The 23338-nt window shown below is 35.6% G+C and overlaps 1 long non-coding RNA gene across 2 annotated transcripts in view; it reads right to left on the bottom strand.

The window, feature by feature from the left end:
• Positions 1-23338, bottom strand: part of LOC139362593 (uncharacterized) — a 41701-nt gene that overhangs the window by 12906 nt on the left and 5457 nt on the right. Inside the window, exons 3-4 of one of the 2 annotated variants that reach the window (XR_011621747.1) lie at positions 17268-17406; positions 3823-4021 (exon numbers count right to left, since the gene is read on the bottom strand). This is a non-coding gene — a long non-coding RNA (uncharacterized lncRNA). Of the gene's footprint in view, positions 1-3822; positions 4022-17267; positions 17407-23338 lie in introns of those variants that run through there. The other variant, XR_011621746.1, reaches the window with a different exon arrangement.

Raw genomic sequence — 23338 nt, forward strand, 5'->3', positions numbered from 1 at the left:
AAAAATATTTTCAAGTTCATCCTCTTCCAACATGCTTAAATATTTCTACTATTTATTTAATTCCCATCAGAGTAACTTTGGCACTTTCTATCACATGGTCAACTTACTGATTCTATTGAAACCTCGGATTCCTCATCTGTAAAACAGAGATAACAGTGAAACTCCCCAGGGCTGTGATGAAAAGTGAAGGAGGGAACACATGAAATGTTCTGAGCACTATGCCTTTGCCATGGTAAGCACTTGATCAATGGTAGTTGCTGTTGTTATACTTACTAGATTTTTATAATGTATTCCCCTTTCAAAGTTACAAAATAAATAATATTCTGATATTGTAACTCTTTTTTAATGATCAAAGCACATGCCTGAGTATCAAATAGTCCTCCGTGATTTACAACTATTTTCCTGTCTCTTGGACAGGTAATTTGAAATCATACTCTAGAATTGTTTTTAAATTCTTGCTCTAGTGTATTTAACATATATAGGTTTTCTTATCCTCTTTGTATTGCAAATGCATTTTCTCTTTAAAATTAACTTCAGGCTTCCTTTTCTTTCCTTTGGGTAGAATGAAATAAAGATAAAAGTAAGTTCTGAAATAATGCATGTCGTCCCTGTATGTACTCCAAGTTATAAAGAAAATTATAAACATAGAGAACATAAAAAAGGCAAAATGAGATGGTGAAAATAAATTTTAACATAGCAAAAACTCAATACATATACATATGAATATATTTCCTAGGTAACAAAAAAATTGGAACTTTTGATTTTTCTTTTGGGTTTTCTCAGAAGCAGACCGTGAGAAATGGATTTGAGTACGTGTAATTTATTTGGTGTCTGCATGAATACAAGTAGGAAAGTATGAAATGAAAAAGAAGCCAATAAAAAGATGCATTTAATTGCTCTTATAGATGTCAGGTTAATTCCAAAGGAAATCTTTGGGAAACAATGCAAAACATACATATCAGAATTTGCACCTAAAGGGCTGAGGGGGCTGGAGTACACAGACACCCACTTTGCAAAGTCAATCACTGAGGATTTCCTTGAAGTTGAGTTTGGAGAGGCGGGTACTTCATTCCCTGTATCCAGCAAGGAAACTTAGTTTTTATCTATACATTAGAGTGGTAGTTCAATGTCTTCTGATGCTGAATTTGCTGCATTAGCTATCGTGTGTGTGTGTGGTGCGTGTGTGTGTGTGTGTGTGTGTCTAAAAGGGTGTAGTTACATGTCATTCACAGTAGAGACAAACAACACACCCAGAAGATAATACAATCAAAATTTAAAAATTAAAGATGGAATATACACAGAAAAAAAAATTACCAAGCAGTAAATAATAGCTAAACAGCAAGAAAGCAAACAAAACACTAGTATAAAGAGTATTAAAATATCTCAAACTGAAAATTCAATATGCCAGATTTTAAAAACATTCCAAATTTCATGTATCTAACACTATAGTTTCAAAATACGTAAAGAAAGATGAAAATACAGGAATTATTGTCTAATCCACCATCTTATTGGGTGGTTTTAGCACACCTTACACAGTGATTGACAGAAAAAGTAGACAAATTTAGTGAAACTATAGAAAAAGTGAAGACACTATAAATAAAATTCAACTAATAAATAACCACTATATATAGATACCAATACATATTATATTTCTACATCACTACGTTTATATATATATATATATATATACCTATCTGCCTATATCTCAAGTTAAAATTTTCATTCTCAAAAAACATTCAATTAAATTATTGTATTAAAAAAGAGATAAAATTGATTCAAGGGTAAGAATGTTGCCATTTTTGGGGAGTTTAAAGAGTTCTGAAGAAAATGTAAACACTGACAATGGATATAAATAGAATAATAACGGAAAGAAGCCAATAAATAGATACATTTAATTGTTCTTATAGATATCAAGTTAATTCTAAAGGAAATCTTTGGGAAATTATGCAAAACATACATATCAGAATATATGTATATACAATGGATATAAATAATATATAAAACAATGGATATAAATAATACATAAAGCAACAAAGAATAAACATTAACAGAGCAAGTCTTTTCAGCATTAAATTGTCAAAATTAGAGTTAACAGAAACTGTTTCATACACTTTTTAATAGTGGATAAGACTCCTGAATCAATGAAAACCCATATGATGTTTGAACCCAGGTTATCATATCTGAGTCTCATCCCAAACAGTTACAGTTTACGTCAAATGAAATTACAGGTAAAAATATTATATGAGACATTGGTCTGGAAGACAATGGATCTGATTCAATCTGGCAGTTACCAGGATTTTATCAGCAGAATTGTCTCTTGATCTGGAAAAGAAAGCATATTCTCGTTTTGTTCATTAGCCTCTCTGGAATGGTTTCATCGGCATGATTATGTAAACCTGGACCGGATCCAAATGATAGAAGGCACTGGACTGTGTTTCAAGAAATAGATGGTCTCAGATTTTGCCAATGTTGTAGGCCAAAGACTTTTGATACTAGGACCGTGTCATTATTAAGATATATGTAATTTTTGAAGAAAATTTTTATTCTGGGGTAACAAGATGTTTCTAAGCAGATTAAACACAAAATGAGTGAGAACCTGAAAGGAAATGAAAGTAGAGCAAGCAACATATAAAGCAAGTAATTAGCCAGGCGCAGTGACTCACGCCTGTAATCCCAGAGGCCGAGGCGGGCAGATCACGAGCTCAGGAGATCGAGACCATCCTGGCTAACACGATGAAATCCCGTCTCTACTAAAAAATACAAAAAATTAGCCGGGCGTGGTGGCGGCGCCTGTAGTCCCAGCTAGTCGGGAGGCTGAGGCAGGAGAATGGCGGGAACCCGGGGGGGAGGGGAGCTTGCAGTGAGCCGAGATCGTGCCACTGCACTACAGCCTGGGTGACAGAGCGAGCCTCTGTCTCAAAAATAAATAAATAAAAATAAATAAAGCAAGTAATTTGTATTGATTAAAATATCAATGGGCTTTACTATCATTACTCAGCCAAAAATTAGTTTAATATATTTTTAATAAAATCAAAGTAAAGATTTACAATGAACAGAAGCAAAAACAAAACTCTTACGTTATACTGGAAAGGTCATCCTTCTATCTGGTGGTGAGCTATTTTCTTTTTTTTTTTTTTTTTTTTTTTTTTGAGACAGAGTCTCGCCCTGTCGCCCAGGCTGGAGTGCAGTGGCGCGATCTCAGCTCACTGCAAGCTCCGCCTCCCGGGTTCCCGCCATTCTCCTGCCTCAGCCTCCCGAGTAGCTGGGACTACAGGCTCCCGCCACCTCGCCTGGCTATTTTTTTGTATTTTTTAGTAGAGATGGGGTTTCACCGTGTTAGCCAGGATGGTCTCGATCTCCTGACCTCGTGATCCGCCCGTCTCGGCCTCCCAAAGTGCTGGGATTACAGGCTTGAGCCACCGCGCCCGGCAGCTATTTTCAACTTTCTCTACATGGATTGAAGAAAAAAATGTTCTTACATTTGTAAAATAATTGGTAGAAATTATGTGGTTTCTCTGTTAGAGAAAATAATATAATTGTTTTATATTCATTATATAATTTGTGATATAATTTATGATTGTGTTACATATCATTAAAATAACATAATTGTTTAGTCTTAATATTATTTAGAACCTTTGTTGTCATTTTCTGTTTAATTACCATATAATCATGCAGCTCATTCATAAAGAGTTGAGTGATTGTCAATTTTAAAACTTACCAAATACACATAAAAAATTTTGTGAATATCCTTTGAAACAAAACAAATATTTTACTCTACAGTTGTATTAATTTCACAATGAACTAGTAATCATACTTATTTCAATTGTTCCTTTTGTTGTAGAGACAGGATCTCACTTTGTTGTCCAGGCTGGAGTTCAATGGAGTGCAGTTCACATTGATACTGAATGTTGATAGGGAATTCACAAGGATACTTGTGAAATAGCCTAAAAAATTCGGCTACGTACATAAAGAAAGGAAAGTTGGGTTGCTTTAGGGACTGTCAGCCTGGAGGATATGCATCCTAGCAGAAAGAGAAAAAAATAACAGTAGAAAAAAATTTTAACAATGGTGTAACCTGATAAGCAGATTTTTGCTTCAACAAATCACAGTATATACGAAAACTGTACAGTAGTCAGAATAATGCATCTATAAGATCCAACCCTGGATTACTCTTTCTCTCATGATCTACTCAAAAATCTGCCCACCCTTTGTGTAAACCTGTACACAATGTCCTAATAGTTCATCTTTGTTACTGTTTCTCACCCACTGTTAATGAGTCCTTACTAATGGTTTCCAAGACAGAGAAGCTAATAATATAATCACAATTGTGACATACTTTTACTGATTTGCATGAAAGCTATTGTATGGAATTATGGAACTTGGTGATTTATCCTCTGCATTGCTAGCAAAGATTATTAGATACACAAGTATCTAATAAGTGGCCATGAGACTAATCCTAGCTGTTTCTAATAATTTCAAATATGACAGGTGTTCTTCAAGTCAAATTCTTAGAAATTATTTTCTTAGATTAAAAATGTAGCTGTACATTCTGGCAAGAAGCACATATTCTGACAAAGTGATCTTATTCACTGTTAGAACCAAAGTCCTACACACTGCAGGAATGTGTAGATACACATCTTAGGATATTCAATTGCTTCATATTCTTCACATTAGGGAAGATTGGTAACTTAATCATGTTTGCCAGTTAAAATTGGAAAATTGCTCAGAGTAGAGGGGAGGTTAGAAACAAGCCTGCCTTACAGGTTTCTGGAGTCATAAGGAACAGCACTTGTATGGCATAAAACCCTAAGCCTAGAATTTAATTTACAGTGATCACCTGTGGTTAATCCCATAGATGCTAAGCAGATGCACTGTCAAGCTCTGCCTGTAGGAAAGCAAGACATCTGTCATTATTTTGTTATAAGGTAAGAGGGGTGAGGGATCAAGATAGAGCAGAGAACATTTAATTGAAGACAATACACTTCAGAATTAAAATTATGTCTAGTAACAATATTTGGATACTTTTATTCAGAATTAAACTGATTTGAAGCAATTAGACAAGATGCCTGCTAAGACTTCTTTAATAAACTTTATGTTAACAGAATTTTGGATTTACAGAAAGGCTGCTAGGTGAGTAGAGGGAGTCCCCATATACCCAGCTCCCAGTCTCCACTGTCATTAACATCGTGCATTAATAAGATCATTTGTCACAATTAATCAAATATTATTGAATTTCTCATTAACTGCAGTCAGTATTGCGTTCACGTGTTTATGATTTTTAATCTCTTGTTCTTTCTTCTGTTCTAGTATCCCATTCAGGTTGCCATACTTCATTTAACGACCATTATCTCCTTATGCACCTCTAGAAGATAAGTGTGTCTCAGATATTCCTTGTTTTTTAAGATCTTGACAGTTTTGAGGAGTACTGGTCAGATATTTTGTAAACTCTCCCTCAATTCAGATTCTGGTGTTTTTCTTACGATTAGACTAGGATTTTTGAGAAAAAATCACAAAGGTAAAGTGCCATGTTTATCATATCACCAACATGGTATCTTTTTTTATGCTATCCTTGATCACCTGACTGAGAGAGTGCTTGTAAAATTATTTTTCTCTTCCTCTTTTTTATACCATGCCTTTTAGAGGTAAGTCACTATGTACAGCCCAACCTTTTAAGGGATGGAGACCTTAAGTCATTCAAGTTAATTATATTAGCAAGGACACAAACAGCTTGATATGCGGAGGCTTTGATTATACAATTAATAAGCAACCCCCAGGACACCAAACTTACATTCACTCCCTAGGAAGATATTCTCCAATATCCTCTTACCCTGACCAGGGCAAATTACTATACAAGGAAAATTTCCCAGGGGCACAGCCAAAATGCACTCAGGACCATGAACAAGGGAATTACTTCTGAGGTGCGGTGTCCTGCTTAGTGACATTTGTTAAATACTTTGAATAAGGCCTATTGTTTCCTCTTTCACCTTGTTTCAAATCAGATTTTTGTTGTTAGTCTATTCCAAATTCAGTGTTTTTTGACATGGGGAGTGTAAATTTGTCTTTTAGTTATCTAAACTAAATATCCATATTGGAACTTGCTGTATATTATCCATTGTTCATTAATGTTTAATGACATTGTAATTTAGTAGGGAAGGGTTGTTTGTTTTGTTTTTGTTTGTTTATTTTTTGCTGGAGATGGGAAGAGTTTGTATCATTTGTGAGAAGTGAGTACATGGATATTTGGCCACAGAAATAAATGCAAAAATAAAGGACATTGTCACCATCTGTTCTTTCATAGTAACAGAATTTTATTCTGGACACAGTATTGCCCAGAAGAAGAAAAAAATTCCTTTCACTTCTAAGGAATTAGGTGTGTTCACGGAACTAAATTCTCTTCAATAAGAGAAGTATGCTGGTGGGAATGTAAATTGCTACGGTCACACAGAAAACAGTAGAGAAATTTCTCAAAAAAATGAAAATAAAACTATAATGTGATCCAACAACCCTTCCCTGGTTATACATACATAAGAAATGACATCAGTATTTTGAAGAGATTTCTACATTCTCATGTTTATTACAGCATTGTTCACAATAGCCAAGATATGAAAGCAAAGTATTCATCAATGGATGAAAGAATTTAGAAAAGTTGATGCATATGCCCAATGGAATAGTATTCAGCCTTTAAAAAGAAGGAAATCCTGCCATTTGAAACCATGTAGATGAACCTGAAGACACTATATTAAGTGAAATAAGCCAGGCACAGAAAGAGAAATCATGCATGGTCTCACTTATATTTGAAAGATTAAAAAGCTGAACTTACAAAAGCAGAGTTAGAAAAGTGGTTAGGAGAGGCTGGGGATGGAGTGGGGTAGGGATGTGTTCATAAATAATATAACATTTGCATTAGATATGAAAAATAAGTTTAAGAGATCTATTGTACAACATGATTACTCCAGTTAATAATAATATATTGCATCTTGAAAACGACTAAGGGAGAATTTGTGTTCTCACCACAAAAAATAAGTATATGAGATAATGCATTTATTAACTAGATTAATTTAGCCCTTCTGCAATGTATACATTTTCAAAACATAATGTTGTACATGATAAATACATATAATATTTTCAATTAAATAAATAAATAAAATGTTTTAAAAATGTAATACGTGCAATTTAATTAGTTCATAGGTTAGGTCATAAAGGAACAGAATTTAACTCCTACCCTTGACTTCCCTGCCTTCTTTCTATCTGAAATGGAGATGTATTTTGAGTCATTATTGCATATGTAAGCTAAAAAGTCTGCATTTTTCATTTAAATGATTTAAGTTGAATTTATGTGACTTGCAGCTTCTTTTCTATATCAATAAAAATCAATTGTTTTGGATATAACAGAATGCACAGTTAATTGTGACTCTAAAATAACCACATTCAGTTATCTCACATAACCAGAAGTTTATTATTAGCTGTTTCAGATCAGTTCACTAAGCCCTAGAGGACCCAGGTTCTTGCTCTCCATTCTTCTATCTTCCTTGTAGTGGTAATATGTTCCCTCATAGTATAAAGTTAAATGTCTTGTCTCTAAGAATTATATCCAAATACGGCAGCATTTGAAGCAGGAAGGAAAAGAATGAAGAACAAAGTTTTCTTCTTTTAATACCTTCATTTATTAAATTGGAAATATTTTTCCAAATCCCTCACTACTCCAAATAGTCTTCCCTGAAAACTCATTAAAGAGAACTGAGTTGTGTTGGTCACTCCTATTTAAAAGATTAGGAAGATACACTTTAACAATCTGCAGCCTCTGTCAGCCTCTGTTACAGAAGGTTGATTTGGGAAAGAAAAATACAAATGAGAAGGCAAATGGCTGCTAGGGAGAGAAGAATCTGTTTCTATATTTTAGTATACTTTTCTGTAAGAAAATCCTTTGTAGTTCAGATAGTCAAAGAAATAGAAAAATGTCAAATGAATATGATGACTCCTCATTTCTACAAATTCCCTGAAACTTCCCTTTCTATATACTCAAAAGATGAAGTTTGGTGTACACATAGTTCCATCACCCAGGTAGTGAGCATAGTATCTAATAGGTAGGTTTTCAGTCCACACCCCCCACCCCCCGCTTTCCTCTTGTAGTAAATCCCAGTCTCTGTTGTTACCAACTTTTTGTCCATGTGTATTCAATGTCTAGCTCCCACCTTTAAGTGAGAATATGTGGTATTTGGTTTTCCATTCCTTCATTAATTCACTAAGAATAATGGCCTCCGGCTGCAACCATGTTGCTGCAAAGGACATGACTTCATTTTTTACGGCTGTGTAGTATTCCATAGTGTATATGTGCCATGTTTTATTTATCCAATCCATCATGGATGAGCATGTAGGTTGATTCTATGTCTTTGCTATTGTGCGTACTGCTGTGATGAACATACGGGTTCATGTGTCTTTTTGGTAGAACTATTTTTCTTTGGGTTTATACCCAATAATGGGATTGCTAGATCAAATGGTGATTCTGTTTTAAGTTCTTTGTGAAATCTCCAGACTGCTTTTAGAGTGGTTAAATTAATTTACATTCCCATCAACAGTATATAGGTGTTCCCTTTTCTCCACAGTCTGGCCAGTATACATTATTTTTTGACTTTTTAATAATCACCACTCTAACTGGTATGAGATCGTAGCTCATTATGGTTTTGAATTGCATTTCTTTTATGATTAGTAATGTTGAGCATTTTTGCATATATTGATTGGTTACCTGTATATCTTCTTTTGAGAAATGTCTGTTCATGTCTTTTGCCCATTTTATAATTTGGTTACTTGGTTTTTGCTTGTTGATTTGTTCAAATTCCTTGTACATTCTGGATATTAGACTCTTGTTGGATGCATAGTTTGCAAGTATTTTCTCCCATACTGTAAACTGTCTGTTGACTCTGTTGATAATGTATTTTGCTGTGCAGAAGCTCTTTAGTGTAATCAGGTCCTCTTTGTCAATGTCATTTTCACTGCAGTTGCTTTTGGGGACTTGGCCATTAATTATTTATTCAAGCTGATGTCAAGTGAGCATTTCCTTGGTTTTCTTTTAGGAATTCTTGTAGTTTGAGGTCTTACATTTAATTTCATTAACCCATCTTGAGTTATTTTTTGTATATGGTGAAAGTTAGGGTTCCAGTTTCAATCTTCTGCATGTTGCTAGCCAGTTATTCCAGCACCATCTATTAAATAGGGAGTCCTTTCCCTATACAGTAACATGATGTGCAGGTTTGTAGTCTAGGAGCAATAGTTCATACCATGTAGCCTAGGTATGTAGTAAGATATACCATCTGGGTTTGTGTAGGTACGCTCTGTGATGTTTGTGCAACAAAGAAATCCCTAATTATGCATTTAGTATAGGAAAACTAAGGCAGAACTTAGAAATTATATATTTAGGCCAGGCATGGTGGCTCAAGCCTGTAATCTCAGCACTTTTGGAGGCCGAGACGGGCGGATCACGAGGTCACAAGATCCAGACCATCCTGGCTAACATGGTGAAACCCCGTCTCTACTAAAAAATACAAAAAAACTAGCCAGGCGAGGTGGCTGGCGCCTGTAGTCCCAGCTACTTGGGAGGCTGAGGCAGGAGAATGGCGGGAACCCAGGAGGTGGATCTTGCAGTGAGCCAAGATCATGCCACTGCACCCCAGCCTGGGCGACAGAGCAAGACTCCGTCTCAAAAAAAAAAAAAAAAAATTATATGTTTAATAAACAACATACCTAACAGGGTTTCTATAAGAACCAGATGGCATAGTCAAATTCGAAGTTTGAGTACAGTTTATTGGATGTAAACAAGGCATATATGACTGTTCTGTGACCTGAGCTCAGTAGTAGTCAAGAGACATCAAACCACAACCCTTGAGGAAAGGAAGCGGTGATAATAACCTGATAGAAGAAAAGTACGGAATAGAGGTTCCCTTGAGAGCAGCAGTGACATTGAATTAATTGCACAGTTCAAATCCACCTCACAGAAAAGGAATCAGGGGAATGAATACCTTGACCTACTGTCTTCCCTCTTTCTTCCTCTAACGCAGACATCTAGTAGACTGAGCCAAACTAGAACAGCAGGACACAAGGGAGCCCATTGATTTAGAGGTCAGCCTCACGTAGTAGAAATAGAGTTGAAAAGTCTGGAGAGTGAATCTGAAGGAGCAAAGGAAAGGCATCCCGCACAACAAGCAAAACATCCCCATGGAAAGAAATTCAAAGGGAGAAACATATTTGTTTTGACACAGGCTCGGTATTTCAGTTCACTGATCTAGAGGTAGCCACAATAGGTAGCCAACATACCAACACTAAGAAAATTGCCTTTAGATTTTTGTTTTAACAATGGTAAGAGCTGATGGTTCTAAGAAGTAAATGAGCCTAGACAGAGAACACAGGATTTGAGATATATCACCAGACTAGGGGTGCGTGGGTGGGGCACAGGAAATATTATATTTGTAGGATTGGGGAGATCTTTACTAAGTATTTGGATTTATATATATCAAATATGAATCAATTAATTGTATAGCAAGGCTTGCTTCAGGCCCATCTTCTTTCACTAATGTAAGTTAATTAGAATGATTTTGCTGATTCTTTAACTCTTGTTGTGTATTTTATCTCTTGATACCAACACATTATACCATACCAAACTCAGAATCTTTTTTTTGCCTATGATGGCTTAGAAGTTACACCTAGTTCTTCTACTCTCTTAGTTGTTACCTTTAACTTATATATCTAAATAAGTATTTTTAATAATTACTGCCTCTAGCCTCTGGCTGTTAAGTAAGACACTGTTAGCAAATTTTAACCACTTTGGAAACACTTTTTCACATTGTCCTTATTGATTCTATTTAGTAATTAAATTCTAATGATTTGGTCACTATTATTGTTTTCACATGTGACAGTTAGCTTGCTAATATATTTTTGTCTTTTATTGTAGTCATCTTTTTTGGCACCATGCTGCTTTCATATAGGTTGCCATTTACCAAAATCTGTCTTGCAGATTTAAAGTGAGGGGTATGTTGTATGTGAGTCCTCTTTGTAGTTACTTATCCACATCAATTACGAATGGTGGTGCACTGGATGGATAATTTACCTTTTTTGATGTAATTCTTAAATTTTTTTTTTTTTTTTTTTTTTTGAGTTGGAGTCTTGCTCTGTCACCCAGGCTGGAGTGTAGTGGCGCAATGTCGGCTCACTGCAACCTCTGCCGCCCGGGTTCAAGCAATTCTCCTGTCTCAGCCTCCTGAGTAGCTGGGACTGCAGGTGCCTGCCCCCATGCCTGGTTAATTTTTATATTTTTAGTAGAGACGGGCTTTAACCATGTTGGTCAGGCTTATCTTGAACTCCTGATCTCGTGATCCACCCGCCTCGGCCTCCCAAAGTGCTGGAATTACAGGCGTGAGCTACCGCGCTGGGCCAACTTTTTTCAGTGACCCTACCATATATTATTGATTAAAAACTTACTGTCAATATAATTAATATTTCTAAAATTTCTTTTCCTTTTTATCTGGGAGTTCCTATAATTTTCCTTTTAATCGTAACTGGTCTTCCATTTTACTGCAAAGGGCCTCAGAGTGGTTTTATTTGTAGTTATATTTTGGCACTCTCAATCTGAGACTTCTTAGTATTTTAAAATGCTAAGAAAAGCATAATTAATTTTTGTCTTCATATACTGTTTCTTTGACATTTCCTCTATTATCTTCTGAAAGTCCTACTAAATATGTGTTGCAGTTCCTAAATCTTCTTCTTTTTTTTTTTTTTTTTTTTTTTTGGCTAATTACTTTTCTTGTGTTTCTTTCTGGGCAAATTCCTCAGAACTGTCTCTAGATGCACTCATTATTTCTTTACTACATGTGGCCTACAATTCCTTCCACTCATTAATTTTTTAAAATTCAATGACATTTTCTCATATTTCTGATAAGTCAATTTTATATCCACATTAATGTATTTAATATATGCCTTTTTATAATTTTATTCTTTTTATTAATGTGATTCCATTTTTGTACCAACGAGATATCTAAAAAATTATAATAAAATCATTTTAAGTTTCATTGTTATGATCTGAATGCTTGTCCTCCCCACCCACCCCAACCCATATTCAGATGTTGAAATCTTAACACACAGCTATCATGATTGGGAAATATCCCTTTATACGATAAGCCCAAGGGAGCTCTTTCACCCATTTCACTATGTGAGGGCACATATAGAAGGTGTTATTTTCATAGACCGAGAAAAGGGCCTTTGCCAAACACCAAATCTGCTGGCACCCTGATCTTGGATTTCCCAGCCTCTAGCATTATGAAAATACGTTTCTGTCATTTTTAAACTGCTTGTTTTATGATGTTTTATTATAGCAGCCTAAAAGGACTAAAACATCCTCTATTATTTTCATTTTATCTACTATAAATTCATCTTTCAATTGATATAGTTTGCTATCCTTATTAATAGCAGTTTGAGTTTCCAGCTTTTGGTTTGCAAGTTAGTACCAATCTTGGGGTTGTTTATATTTTTATGTTTTTCTCTCTTTATTTTTGTGTACTCACCCCTTCCTATACTGTGGTTTTGTGTGTTATAAATTTCTTCTAACCAGAACTAGAAGGATCTAATTTAGTTGGTTCGGAATCCCTGTTCCATGGTGACATTGGTACATAATATAAACAACATGATTAGCTGCATGGCTATATCTGCTTCATTCCACTTCATTAGGTGTGAACTCTATTTATAACCCCAGCCAAAACAGCCATTACAATGTGTTTTTCTTTTTTTAGTCTCCTTTCAAAGTAAGAAACCAAGCTCATGTCTTGATTTCAAAAAGTAAGGAATGTGCTCCATTTCAGGGAAGCCTTTAATACCTATTACACCCAAAGATACCTCATTTTCTTCTTCCTCTGCTTGTTTTCTGCTGTGATACTAGAAGGCCTGCATATTTAAACCTGCTTATTGCTGTGTGTTCATATTCTTTTCGATCCTAGAAGACATCTGTTGTAAGCTTAGATTTTTCTAATATCATTATGCACTTAGAGCGGGGCAGAAGGTGGTGGATCTCAAATCATAACCCTTGATTCATTGTTTAATGACTGATATTTTTGTTCTCACTTATAATTATTTGTATGTATAGATACAGCTATAAAGATATGAATGTGTTGTTTCACTGATGGAAAGAAAATATTTAATAAGTAAAATGTGTATTGTTTTGTTTTCTTTTATAGATAGGTGAAGCATTTACTCTTGGCAACTCTGCTACTTAATCCTGTGTATTAGATGATATATAAGACATAGCTCCTATAATGAATAAGTTGTTAATTACAGAGATGTACAGATTAAATTAGAGAGAATGTATTGCATTTGGCAATGTAATGACTATAATAAATATTTAAAGTAATGCACTACATATTTTAATTGTGCCAGAACTTTTTTTTACAGTGCTGAAGCAATTATCTGTAGGTAACTCCAATTAGGCCACCTGGGTCATCACCTTGACATGCAGGGTGTTCTCTACAGTATATTCTTAGAACATTTTCCAGTTGTAAATGATGTAAGCTGTAGTTCTTCATAAATGATTTCATAGCCAAAGTAAAGCTTCTTTTATTTAATAGTGTCCACAGTGAGTCAAGTAACATTATAGAAACATGCAGATTTTATTTTTGTCTTTCATTATAAGAAGGGATGAGTACACATAAATAAAGTTGCACAGATCAGCAAAATAGTTATGGCTATCAGCATACAATCGGATTTGGAAGTATGTCATGAGCTCCTTCTTAAGATCACCTTCCATATCTAGGAAAGAGAAAGTTTTCTGTCTACTCTCTGAAGGTTTGATAATTGATTCCACAGAATAAACTGACAGTGGTGAACTCAAAAGCATCTGAGACAGGTTTCAATCAATTTAGAAAGTTTATTTTGCTGAGGTTAAGGACACACAGGTGACAAAGCCTCAGGAGGTCCTGAGGACATATGGCTCAAGGTGGTTGGGGTACAGCTTACTTTTATGTTTTTCAGGGAGACATAATACATCAATCAATACCTGTAAGTTACTCATTGGTTTGATCTAGAGAGGTGGGACAACTCAAAGCGGGGGCATCTAGGTTACAGATAGATTCTGACATTTTCTGAAAGGCAATTTATTGAGTTAAGTTATTTTCTAAAGATCTGGAATCAATAGAAAGGAATGTCTGGGTAATGATCATAAAGGTTTGTGGTTGTGGAGATCACAGTTTTCCCATGCAGATGAAGCCTCCAGGTAGTAGGCTTCAGAGAGCATAGACTGTAAATTTTTCTTATGAGGTTTAACTTCTGTGGTGACATTAATGCTGGTTGGCTTTTCCTGAATTCCAAAAAGGAAGTGGGTGTATTAAGGCATGTCCAAACCTCCTTCCCATCATGGCTTACAGTGGATTCAGGTTAACCTTGGAATGCCTTTGGCCAAGAGGAGGGTTCCATTCAGATGGCTGAAGGGCCTTAGAATTTTATGTTTGGTTTACACAGTAGACAGATTAACAGGAGAAAAAAAATACGCATGAGAGTTCCACAAAATATGGGACTCAAAGAAATGTCAGATGATTGAAGTTTATACAGCATCCTTAACTATAGAAAGGAATGGGGGCCTGGAGCTTCTGTGTTGATGGTGACATGCAGGACAAACAAAGGTTGTCTGTTATGCAGATAGAAAGTATCTCAGGTAATCAATTGTCATGTAAGAGCCCATCAGAAGAATAGATGATAGTCTGTGACAAAGTGTGTCTGTGTGTGGTATCTCCTATGGAGATATCTTCTCTGGGTAATGAGATTCTTGGGGAGGAAGCTCATGAAAATTGAGTTCCTTTTTGAAAGATCAGTCTTTAGGTAGGTAAAGGAAGTTCAGAGAGAGTTCCTCTCCATGCTTTGGGAGACAAATAAAGGAGGGCATGGAAAGGTCAGCAAGATCTTAGTTATGGTTTACCTTAAAGCATTCAGCACGCCGAAGCACTATACTTTGGGATATCATTTTTTTGAGCCCCAATACAATTTCTCACATCTGAGAAAGAAAAATGAAATTCTAAGCCCCTCAACCGACTGAACAACTCCCTCCTGGCTAAGGGGACTCCAGAGAAACTTTGCAAGCTGAGTTCCCTGCCATGGTAGGATAGGGCTTCAGACACTTCTCATTACACCTGCTCCCTCCCTAACTGCCATTAGGCATTCTTCCCTAAGGGATAAACCAAAATCGGCCCTTTCAAAACACTTCACCCTGATAATGTTAATTACTGTCTTATCTTTCCAGGTATAGAACAAAGACAAGATGAGATTCATCATTCCTTCACCCCTCTCTGAGATGTCTGCTTTCACCGTTCCCTTTTTCTTCAGACATTCAACTTATCTTGTAAAATGTAGACATAATGAGTGTTAACTAAAGTCTCACAAGTAGGTAGCTATACACCTCACATCCCCTTCTAAGGAAAAATGGATCAATTCCAAATTTCCTGGTATCCTTTTGGAAAAAAGCAGCCACAATGTGTCTGTGACTCGCATTTATCCCAGATGGACCCTCGAGCAGGCTCGATAAACCTCTGTGGATTGAGACACCTGCCTCAGTTACTCATTTTGATGCGACATCCTTCATAAAACATCTCCAGTGTGTGGTAATTCAATTTGCATATCCACATTTTCAAATCAAATGATGGCACAGTGGGGGACAAACTGATCCATGGGAGTGGGGAGGGGATAATTACTAGAAAGTTTTTCCAAACTGTGACTTATCATTTTTCTCATCACAGCTATGCCAGACACCACCCAGATCTTTATACAAAATGCCGTGTTTTCAAATATGTACCCCAAATTATTGCTGTTAAGTGTCTTTTCTCTGTATTAACTATCATCCACGCCCCCCAACAATTTCTTAAACACCACGGCTTTACTTGTCCTCATTATTCTGCATTTACTTCTAGAGGAGAGGTAATGTAGTGCATGATCATTTTCTCAAAGGTATTTCATCAAGAACTTAAGGTAATATTTCAGATGAAAATAATCAGCACAGAAAAAAGTGTACCTATTATCTTCTTTGCCTTATGCACTGTAATTTATTAAACTCGACCATGACCTTTCCAAACCTTTCCTAATTTGGAATATTTAGGATTTTCATTACTTATTTTTTCTAGGTACCCAAGACTGAACTAGTTGATGCTGAGTTTGCAATCTTGGACATGGTCAATATGAAGCTCTAGCTAGTCTAGGGTCTAGACTTAACTTTCTCCTCTTAAAGATGAGAAAAAAGATGAGAAAAATTCAGTCTATATTTTCTCATCTTCATTTGGCTTCCCATCATTTCTCAAAGATATTTGACATAAGTTTAATTAACTCTTTTTGAAGTTTGTTCATTGCCTTGAGATGTAATTTGTCTGAGTCATGAGTCAAGCTCATTTAGTGAGCTAGTTACTCTCTTAGAATTTTTCTCGATATATTTGATTGACTGTGTTAATCAATTTTTCTTCTTACCAGTTGGTTTCAATCTCATTTCCAAATTACAGAGAAAATAGAAGCAAAATAACAATTAAAGACTTTCTTTTCTTATGTTTCAGTTTGTTTTTTGACCAGATCTATGGCATCTCTGTTTATTTACTTCCTCCACAGATAGTCAAGGTAACCTCGTTCTCTCCTCTGCAGAAAAGGTGGATCCCCTACAAAACCCCACCCACAAGCCTGAAACCGGGGTGACCCAAAGTGAGAACTTACACCCCTGCTTTACTGTTCGAATGTTGCCTTTTCCTAAACCATCCACGGCCCCACCTCCCATCCTACGCCTATAAAAACTGGCAGAGAGGAAGGCAGCTGGGCACTGAAGCCTATGGTTGAATGTCAGAGAGAAGCGGCTTGACTCTGGAAAGACAGCTTGGTGGAAAAACTTCGGAGAAGAATCTGGCCAGAGATGGTCAGAATTCAAGGGAAGATTATCATCCTGCCCCGTCCCCTTTTCAGCTCCCCTTCCCATTGAAAGCCACTTTCATCAGCCATAAAATCACCTGAATTTACCATCCCTCAATTCATGCAACCTAATTTCTCTTGGACTCCCAGCAAGAGCTCGGGAGACACAAGTATGGATACAAAAGGAACAGGGCCCACTGAGCATTTAAGCTGTCCACGGATAGCAGAGCAAAAAAAGCACCGTAACTCTCCCTCTGGGGCTTCCGGCGTTGCAGGCACCACCCTCGATGCAGCCGCGGGGCCTACACGGAGTTTGCTTCTTCCACCCCCCAAAAGCGCTTGCCCTGACTCCTGCACCGGCTCACCTGTGCAGCACGTCCCAGAGAGTGGAGTTCGGCCCTGCTGGCGTTGACGCAGCTGGCTGCTTCCAGCGTTCGTGCACTCCAGTTCCACGAGGAGTTGAAAGCTGCACTCTGGGTAAATGAGACACCCCTGTCGCGAGTCCTGTGAAGAGAAACATCCTTTATCACGTAGGCTATATATATTAGGTATATGTGTGTGTGTATATATACATATATATATATGTATATACATATATGTATATACATAGACATGTGTATGTATATATAGACATACACACACACATATACATGCACAGTCATGTACTACATAATGACATTTTTGTCAATGACATATTGCATGTATGATGAGAGTTATATTATTATGGTGCTGCCTTATACAGGTCTATCATGTTTATCTTTTATAACTTATTTTTACTGTACTTTTTCTATATGTAGATATACAGATAAAACTGTGTTACAGTTGCCTACAGTATTCAGTGCAGTAACAAACTGTATACGTTTGTAGCCTAAAAGCAAAAACTATACCATATACCCTGGATGTGCAGTAGACTACACTATCTCTACCTATACATACACTAGATTTGTATAAGTACACTCTGTGATGTTCAATGACAAAATCACCTAAGTACACAATTTTCAGAACATATCCTTATTGTTAAGCGATACATGACTACACACACACACACACACACACACACACACACACACGGAGAGAGAGAGACAGTTATCATGGAATTTATTTCTTATGAGAGAAATAATTGGTTCACACGATTTTGGAGGCTGACTAATCCTGAGATCTCTAGAGTGAGTTGACAAGCTGAGGTCCCAGGAAAGCCAATGATTTAACTTTCAACCTGAAGGCCAGCAACCCCAAAATCTAAGATCCAGTGTTTCAGTGGGGTCTGCAGTGGGAAAAACACTGATGCTCCAGTTTGAAGGCAGTCAGGCAGAATAAATTCCTTCTCATTTAAGGGAAGGTCATCCTTTTGGTTTCATTTGGACCTTCAACAGATTGGATGAGGCCCAACCACATCAGAGAGAGCAAGTGAGCTGCTTTACTCAGTCTACTGACTTAAATGTTAATGTCACCCAAAACACCTCCACAGCAATACCCAGAATAGGTATCACCAAATACCTGGGCACATATTGGCCAAGTCAAGTTGCTCTATAAAATTAACATTACAGTCCCCTAAGAATAATTTTATAGATTCTTGAAGTTTGCATTTTCTTTTGGTTATGAACTATTTTTTTAACCTTTAGATGTGTTAATTATGGACCTTTATGTTAGACATATTAATATCATTAAATAATTTCACATCTTCACTCTCATCTAACTCATCATTCAAAAGTATATTTACAGAGTCTAGTTTTCAAAGATCTTTAAGATATTTTAATGTTGCATTTAAAACTCAGCCATTGTTTTTATAACTTTATTTTTTTCTAGTTAAAATCTAGGATACTTGTTCAAAATTATCCTAAAATTTTCATCTCCATAAGTCACTAGTTTCAGGTTATAGTGATCTCATTTTCATTGGATTTTAACCAGATAATTAACTTTTGTTATTAAAAATCGGTCTAGTGTGATAGTAGCCCTTGGTTTTTCAATATTATGGAAAATAAAATACAAAAAGCTTCAGAAATATACTAATTAGTCAGAACACTCTAGCAGTTTGTCTTTTTCCACTGTTATTTCCTATTCCTGTTCTAATTTGGTGAGCTTCATTAAAAACGCATTACTCATTTCAGTTCATTTTACCTGTTCGTGGGTGTTTGCCCATTATGTTATGCTCTTGCTCCTAATTCTAGTCCCCCCCTCCCTCTTTCTCTCTCTTTGGTTAACCAACATCTCTCTCCTTTTCCCTCCTAAATCATAAATATCCATGGGGACAAAATTTCTTTCTGTTTTTGGGAGGGAACAAATCTACATCCAAAAGACGGCGCACCCTTGTTAGTTCTGTTTTCTGGCAATTTTATTCAGCTGCACATATACCATCTGTTTAGTATCCAGTATTGCATAGAGCACGCTTTTAATTAGCTTGTAAGTTTCTGTTTGTTTCTTTTGGCTGTCTTAGCTTATAGCCATGATTTCACTCTAAAAATGTTGATTGGCAGGTAGTATTTCTTTTTCATCAATGTGTTCCTGGTTCCAAGAAAAGTGCAGGAACGTATAGTGGAATCTCAGTATAAACTTGTTGAGAGAATGGATGATGCTTCCATCATGTTTTGGTGGTGACTATAGGATTAGATTTGTCTCTGGAATTTTCATTTTAGCATGTGTGTTGACTATACTTTATGCATTTAATATAGATAACATATGGTGACCTGGATCATAATTCCTTTTTATATTAATAAAATCCAGATTCATATTAAAGTAGTGGGGAGAAAGAGACTATAATAAAGAGATAGGAGACAGAGATAACTCATTTCTCCAATACAAACAAGTCATCTGTGGGAAGAGGAGTGGGATGTTCCTAGTTTATAGTCCTTTAGTGATAAGAGCATGCAACCAGCCCTCTATATTGTCACGTTCAGCGCAGTGGATTTAAGCATTGACAAATGGAAAATATTTTTTAATATTGATAAAAAATACAACAATTAAAAATATTAAAAATAAAAGCAATACCATACTACAACTATTCATGCAACATTTACATTGTGTTAAGTGTTATAAGTAATCTAGAAATGATTTAAAGAATATAGGAGGATGTGCATAGTTATATGGAAATACTGTGCCATTTTCTGTCAGGCACTTGAACGTCTTTAGATTTGGATATCCCAAAGATTCCTGGAACAAGTCCCCCATGGATACATAGGGAACACTGTACAAAAACATGGTTCCAGGTTTTCTCCCGCTTTGAAATGTAAGCATGTCTATCCAGGGATAACTCTGTGTTTCTCTGGAGGTTTTTATCTATTCAATTATCATTTAACTTCCAAGATTTTTCTTTTAACACAGATTTTTGTGCAAAGTTGCTTTGGCCATTCCAGATCTTTCAGATTTTCAAATACTTGTTTGGAATTAGCTTGATAACTTAAATAGCAACAAAGCCTTGATAGGTTTAGAGGTTGCATTGAAATTGTCAACCAATCTAGTTGCGGGGTGGGAGTGGGGATTGAATGTTAACAATATTGAGACTTCTTGATCTATGACCAAGGTATCTCTTGCCATTTCTTGGGGCCTCCTTTAATTTCATTCAGTAACATTTAGTAGTTTTCACCGGACAGGTAATGCACACATTCTTTCAGATTTATCCCTAAACATTTAACATTTTGAAGCTATTATAAATACATTTTAAATAAAATAATTCTGATTTTTCATTGCTAGTATTCAGAAATACAATGGATTGTTGTATATTGGTCTTGTGTTCTGTAAACTTTCTAAAATCACTGGTTAGTTCTAACAGCATTGCTTTTTACTTCCTTTTAAAGATTTTATGAGGTTCCATCAGATTTCCTTTATAAACAATTATGCTTTCCGCAAATAAGACAGTAAGACCATTTTCCTTTTTGCATAAATCTAGATGCCATTTATTTCTTTTCCTTGCCTTTGTTCATTGGCTAAAATATCCAATACATGGTGAAATGAATATACTCCTATTGTTCCTGATCTTAGTTGGACAGCATTCAGCATCAATTTCACCATTAATTATTATGTTGGATGTATATTTTGCATACATTCATGTATTAATTTCTTGTTTCTCCTGTAACAAACTACCACACACTTATTCACTTAAAAGAGTACAAATGTATTATCTTACAGTTGTGAATATCAAAAGCCCTAAATGACTCTCATTGCATTGAAAAAACAAGGATTCATCATGACCCAAAGCTCCCATGCCCTCCTGAGACACATCACCCTCCAGGAACTGAACGAAGGATGTGCGATGTGTTCTGCTATCCAGCAACTCTCCAAACCCAATCCTTTTAGTTTTCTATGGAGGCTTCATTACATTGGCATGATTGATTAAATCATGGACCACTGGTGATCACCTCAATCTTCAGCGTCACTCTTCTCTTCTTGAGTGTAAGGCTGAAAGTTCTAACCCTTTAATAATTCCTTGTTAACATGGTTAATTATATTTTATGATTATGAATGTAAAACAACTTCTCATTTCCAAGATAATGATTATGGTGAAATATTCTTTTTATATATTTTTGGATTCTATTTGCTAAACTTTAAACTTTTTTGCATCTATATTCACATAACATACTGAACTATAACTTTCATTTCTTACGATGTGTTAGAATAATGCAGTTCTCATAGAATGAGTTTCATTCTCTTCAATTTTCTGAGTTTCTGTACAATTGCCATTATTTCTTCTTTACATATTTGCTATCATTCTCCTGTGAAAAATTTAGTAATAAAGAGGATTCTTTGTGAGAAAGTTTTTAACTAAAATTTTACTGCTTTCAATAGATAGGAGATATCTAGTCCACCTATTTCTAACTCAATAAAATTTGGTCTTGTCATTCAAGGAAATTGAAATATTGAACTTAATAAATTTATTTGAGTAAAGTTCTTCCTAAAGTCAACTAAAATAAATTTTTCTAAAGGAGAATAATGTTTATTGGGAAACAGGGAATTTCAATATGAATACACACACCGTATTAAGTTATGTGTGGATTTAGAAAGGTAAAGGACAAAGCTAAAGGTAAAGGTAAAGGTAAAGGACAAAGGAAACATGAAGATGACATAATTCTATCGACATAATTATCCTTGGCTGCAAAGATCAATAAGATCAATAACAAGGGTGATGTCAGTCCTAGGATGAACAGGCAATAGCTGGGCAGATGTCTTTGGAGAAGTATTTTTTTGTGTACGTTTGTGATGGCCTTTGTGTAAGGCTGCAATTTTAGTAGTCTTTTGTGATGGTTTTTGTTATCAGGCACACAACATGAGAACTTTAATACCCTGTTCTGTTTGTCAGGGTTTCTTTCCCTTCCTTCCTCTTTCTTCTTTTTTCTTTCTTTGTTTTAAAATTGTGTTATGTCCATAGGTTACTGGTGAACAGGTGGTGTTTGGTTACATGACTAAGCTCTTTAGCGGTGATTTGTGAGATTTTGGTGCACCCATCACCTGAGCAGTATACACTGCACTCAGTTTGCAGTCTTTCAGCCCTCACCCACTTTCCACCCTTGCATTTTGATGCTGACAATTTTCACAATATTCTCGAATTGTGTAATCACCTAGAGCTTTTTTTTAACTTCCTGATTTTTTAAATTGATTATTTGTGACTTTTCTCCTTTTCATTGATAAGTCTGGCTAGAGATTTATCAATTTTATTGATTTTCTCATAGGACCACTTTTGTTTTTATAGATGTTTTTACATTGGTGTTGTGATTTTTACTTCATTAATATCTATTCTGAACATTATTATTTCTTCTCTTATTGCTTTAGTTTGAGTTTTACTTATAGTTCTTAGTTTATTGTTTTGGGGTCAATGCCAAGGGCATTAATTTTAGATTTTTCTTCTTTAATGTCATGACTTTCCCCCTTAGTATTGTTTTAGCAGCATCACACGAATTCTGATATGTTGTTCTTTTGTTTCCATTCTGTTCAAAATACTTAATTTCACTTTTGATTTATTTGGCACACATATTATTTAGAAGTGTGCTCTTTCTTTCCATATGATGGAGAGGTTTTTTGTAGATCTGTCTGCTATTTGCTTCTAACTTAGTTCCTAGTTTATTTCCAGGGATTACAATCCTCTTCAATTAATTGAGACTTGATTTATGGTCCAACTTGGTAAATATTTCATGCATACATAAGAAGAATACCTGTGTTGCTGTTGTCGATTGGAGTGTTTTATAATTGTTAATTAGGTTAAGTTGATTGGTTGTGTCATGTAAATATTCTATGTCCTCATTCATTCTTGCTCTATTGGTTCTCTCAATTGTCAGAAGAGGAAAATTAAAATTTCCAACTATAATTGTGAATTTTCTTGTATGTTAGTTTTAGTTGCATGTAATTTAAAGCTATGTCCTCCTGAAAAATTGACACTATTAACATTATAAACTTATCTTCTTCATACTCAGCAATATTCTTTGCTCTGAATCACTTTTTTTATATTAGT

This window comes from Macaca nemestrina, chromosome 4, assembly GCF_043159975.1.
Source record: "Macaca nemestrina isolate mMacNem1 chromosome 4, mMacNem.hap1, whole genome shotgun sequence".
In the NCBI taxonomy this organism is placed as follows: Eukaryota; Metazoa; Chordata; class Mammalia; order Primates; family Cercopithecidae; genus Macaca; species Macaca nemestrina.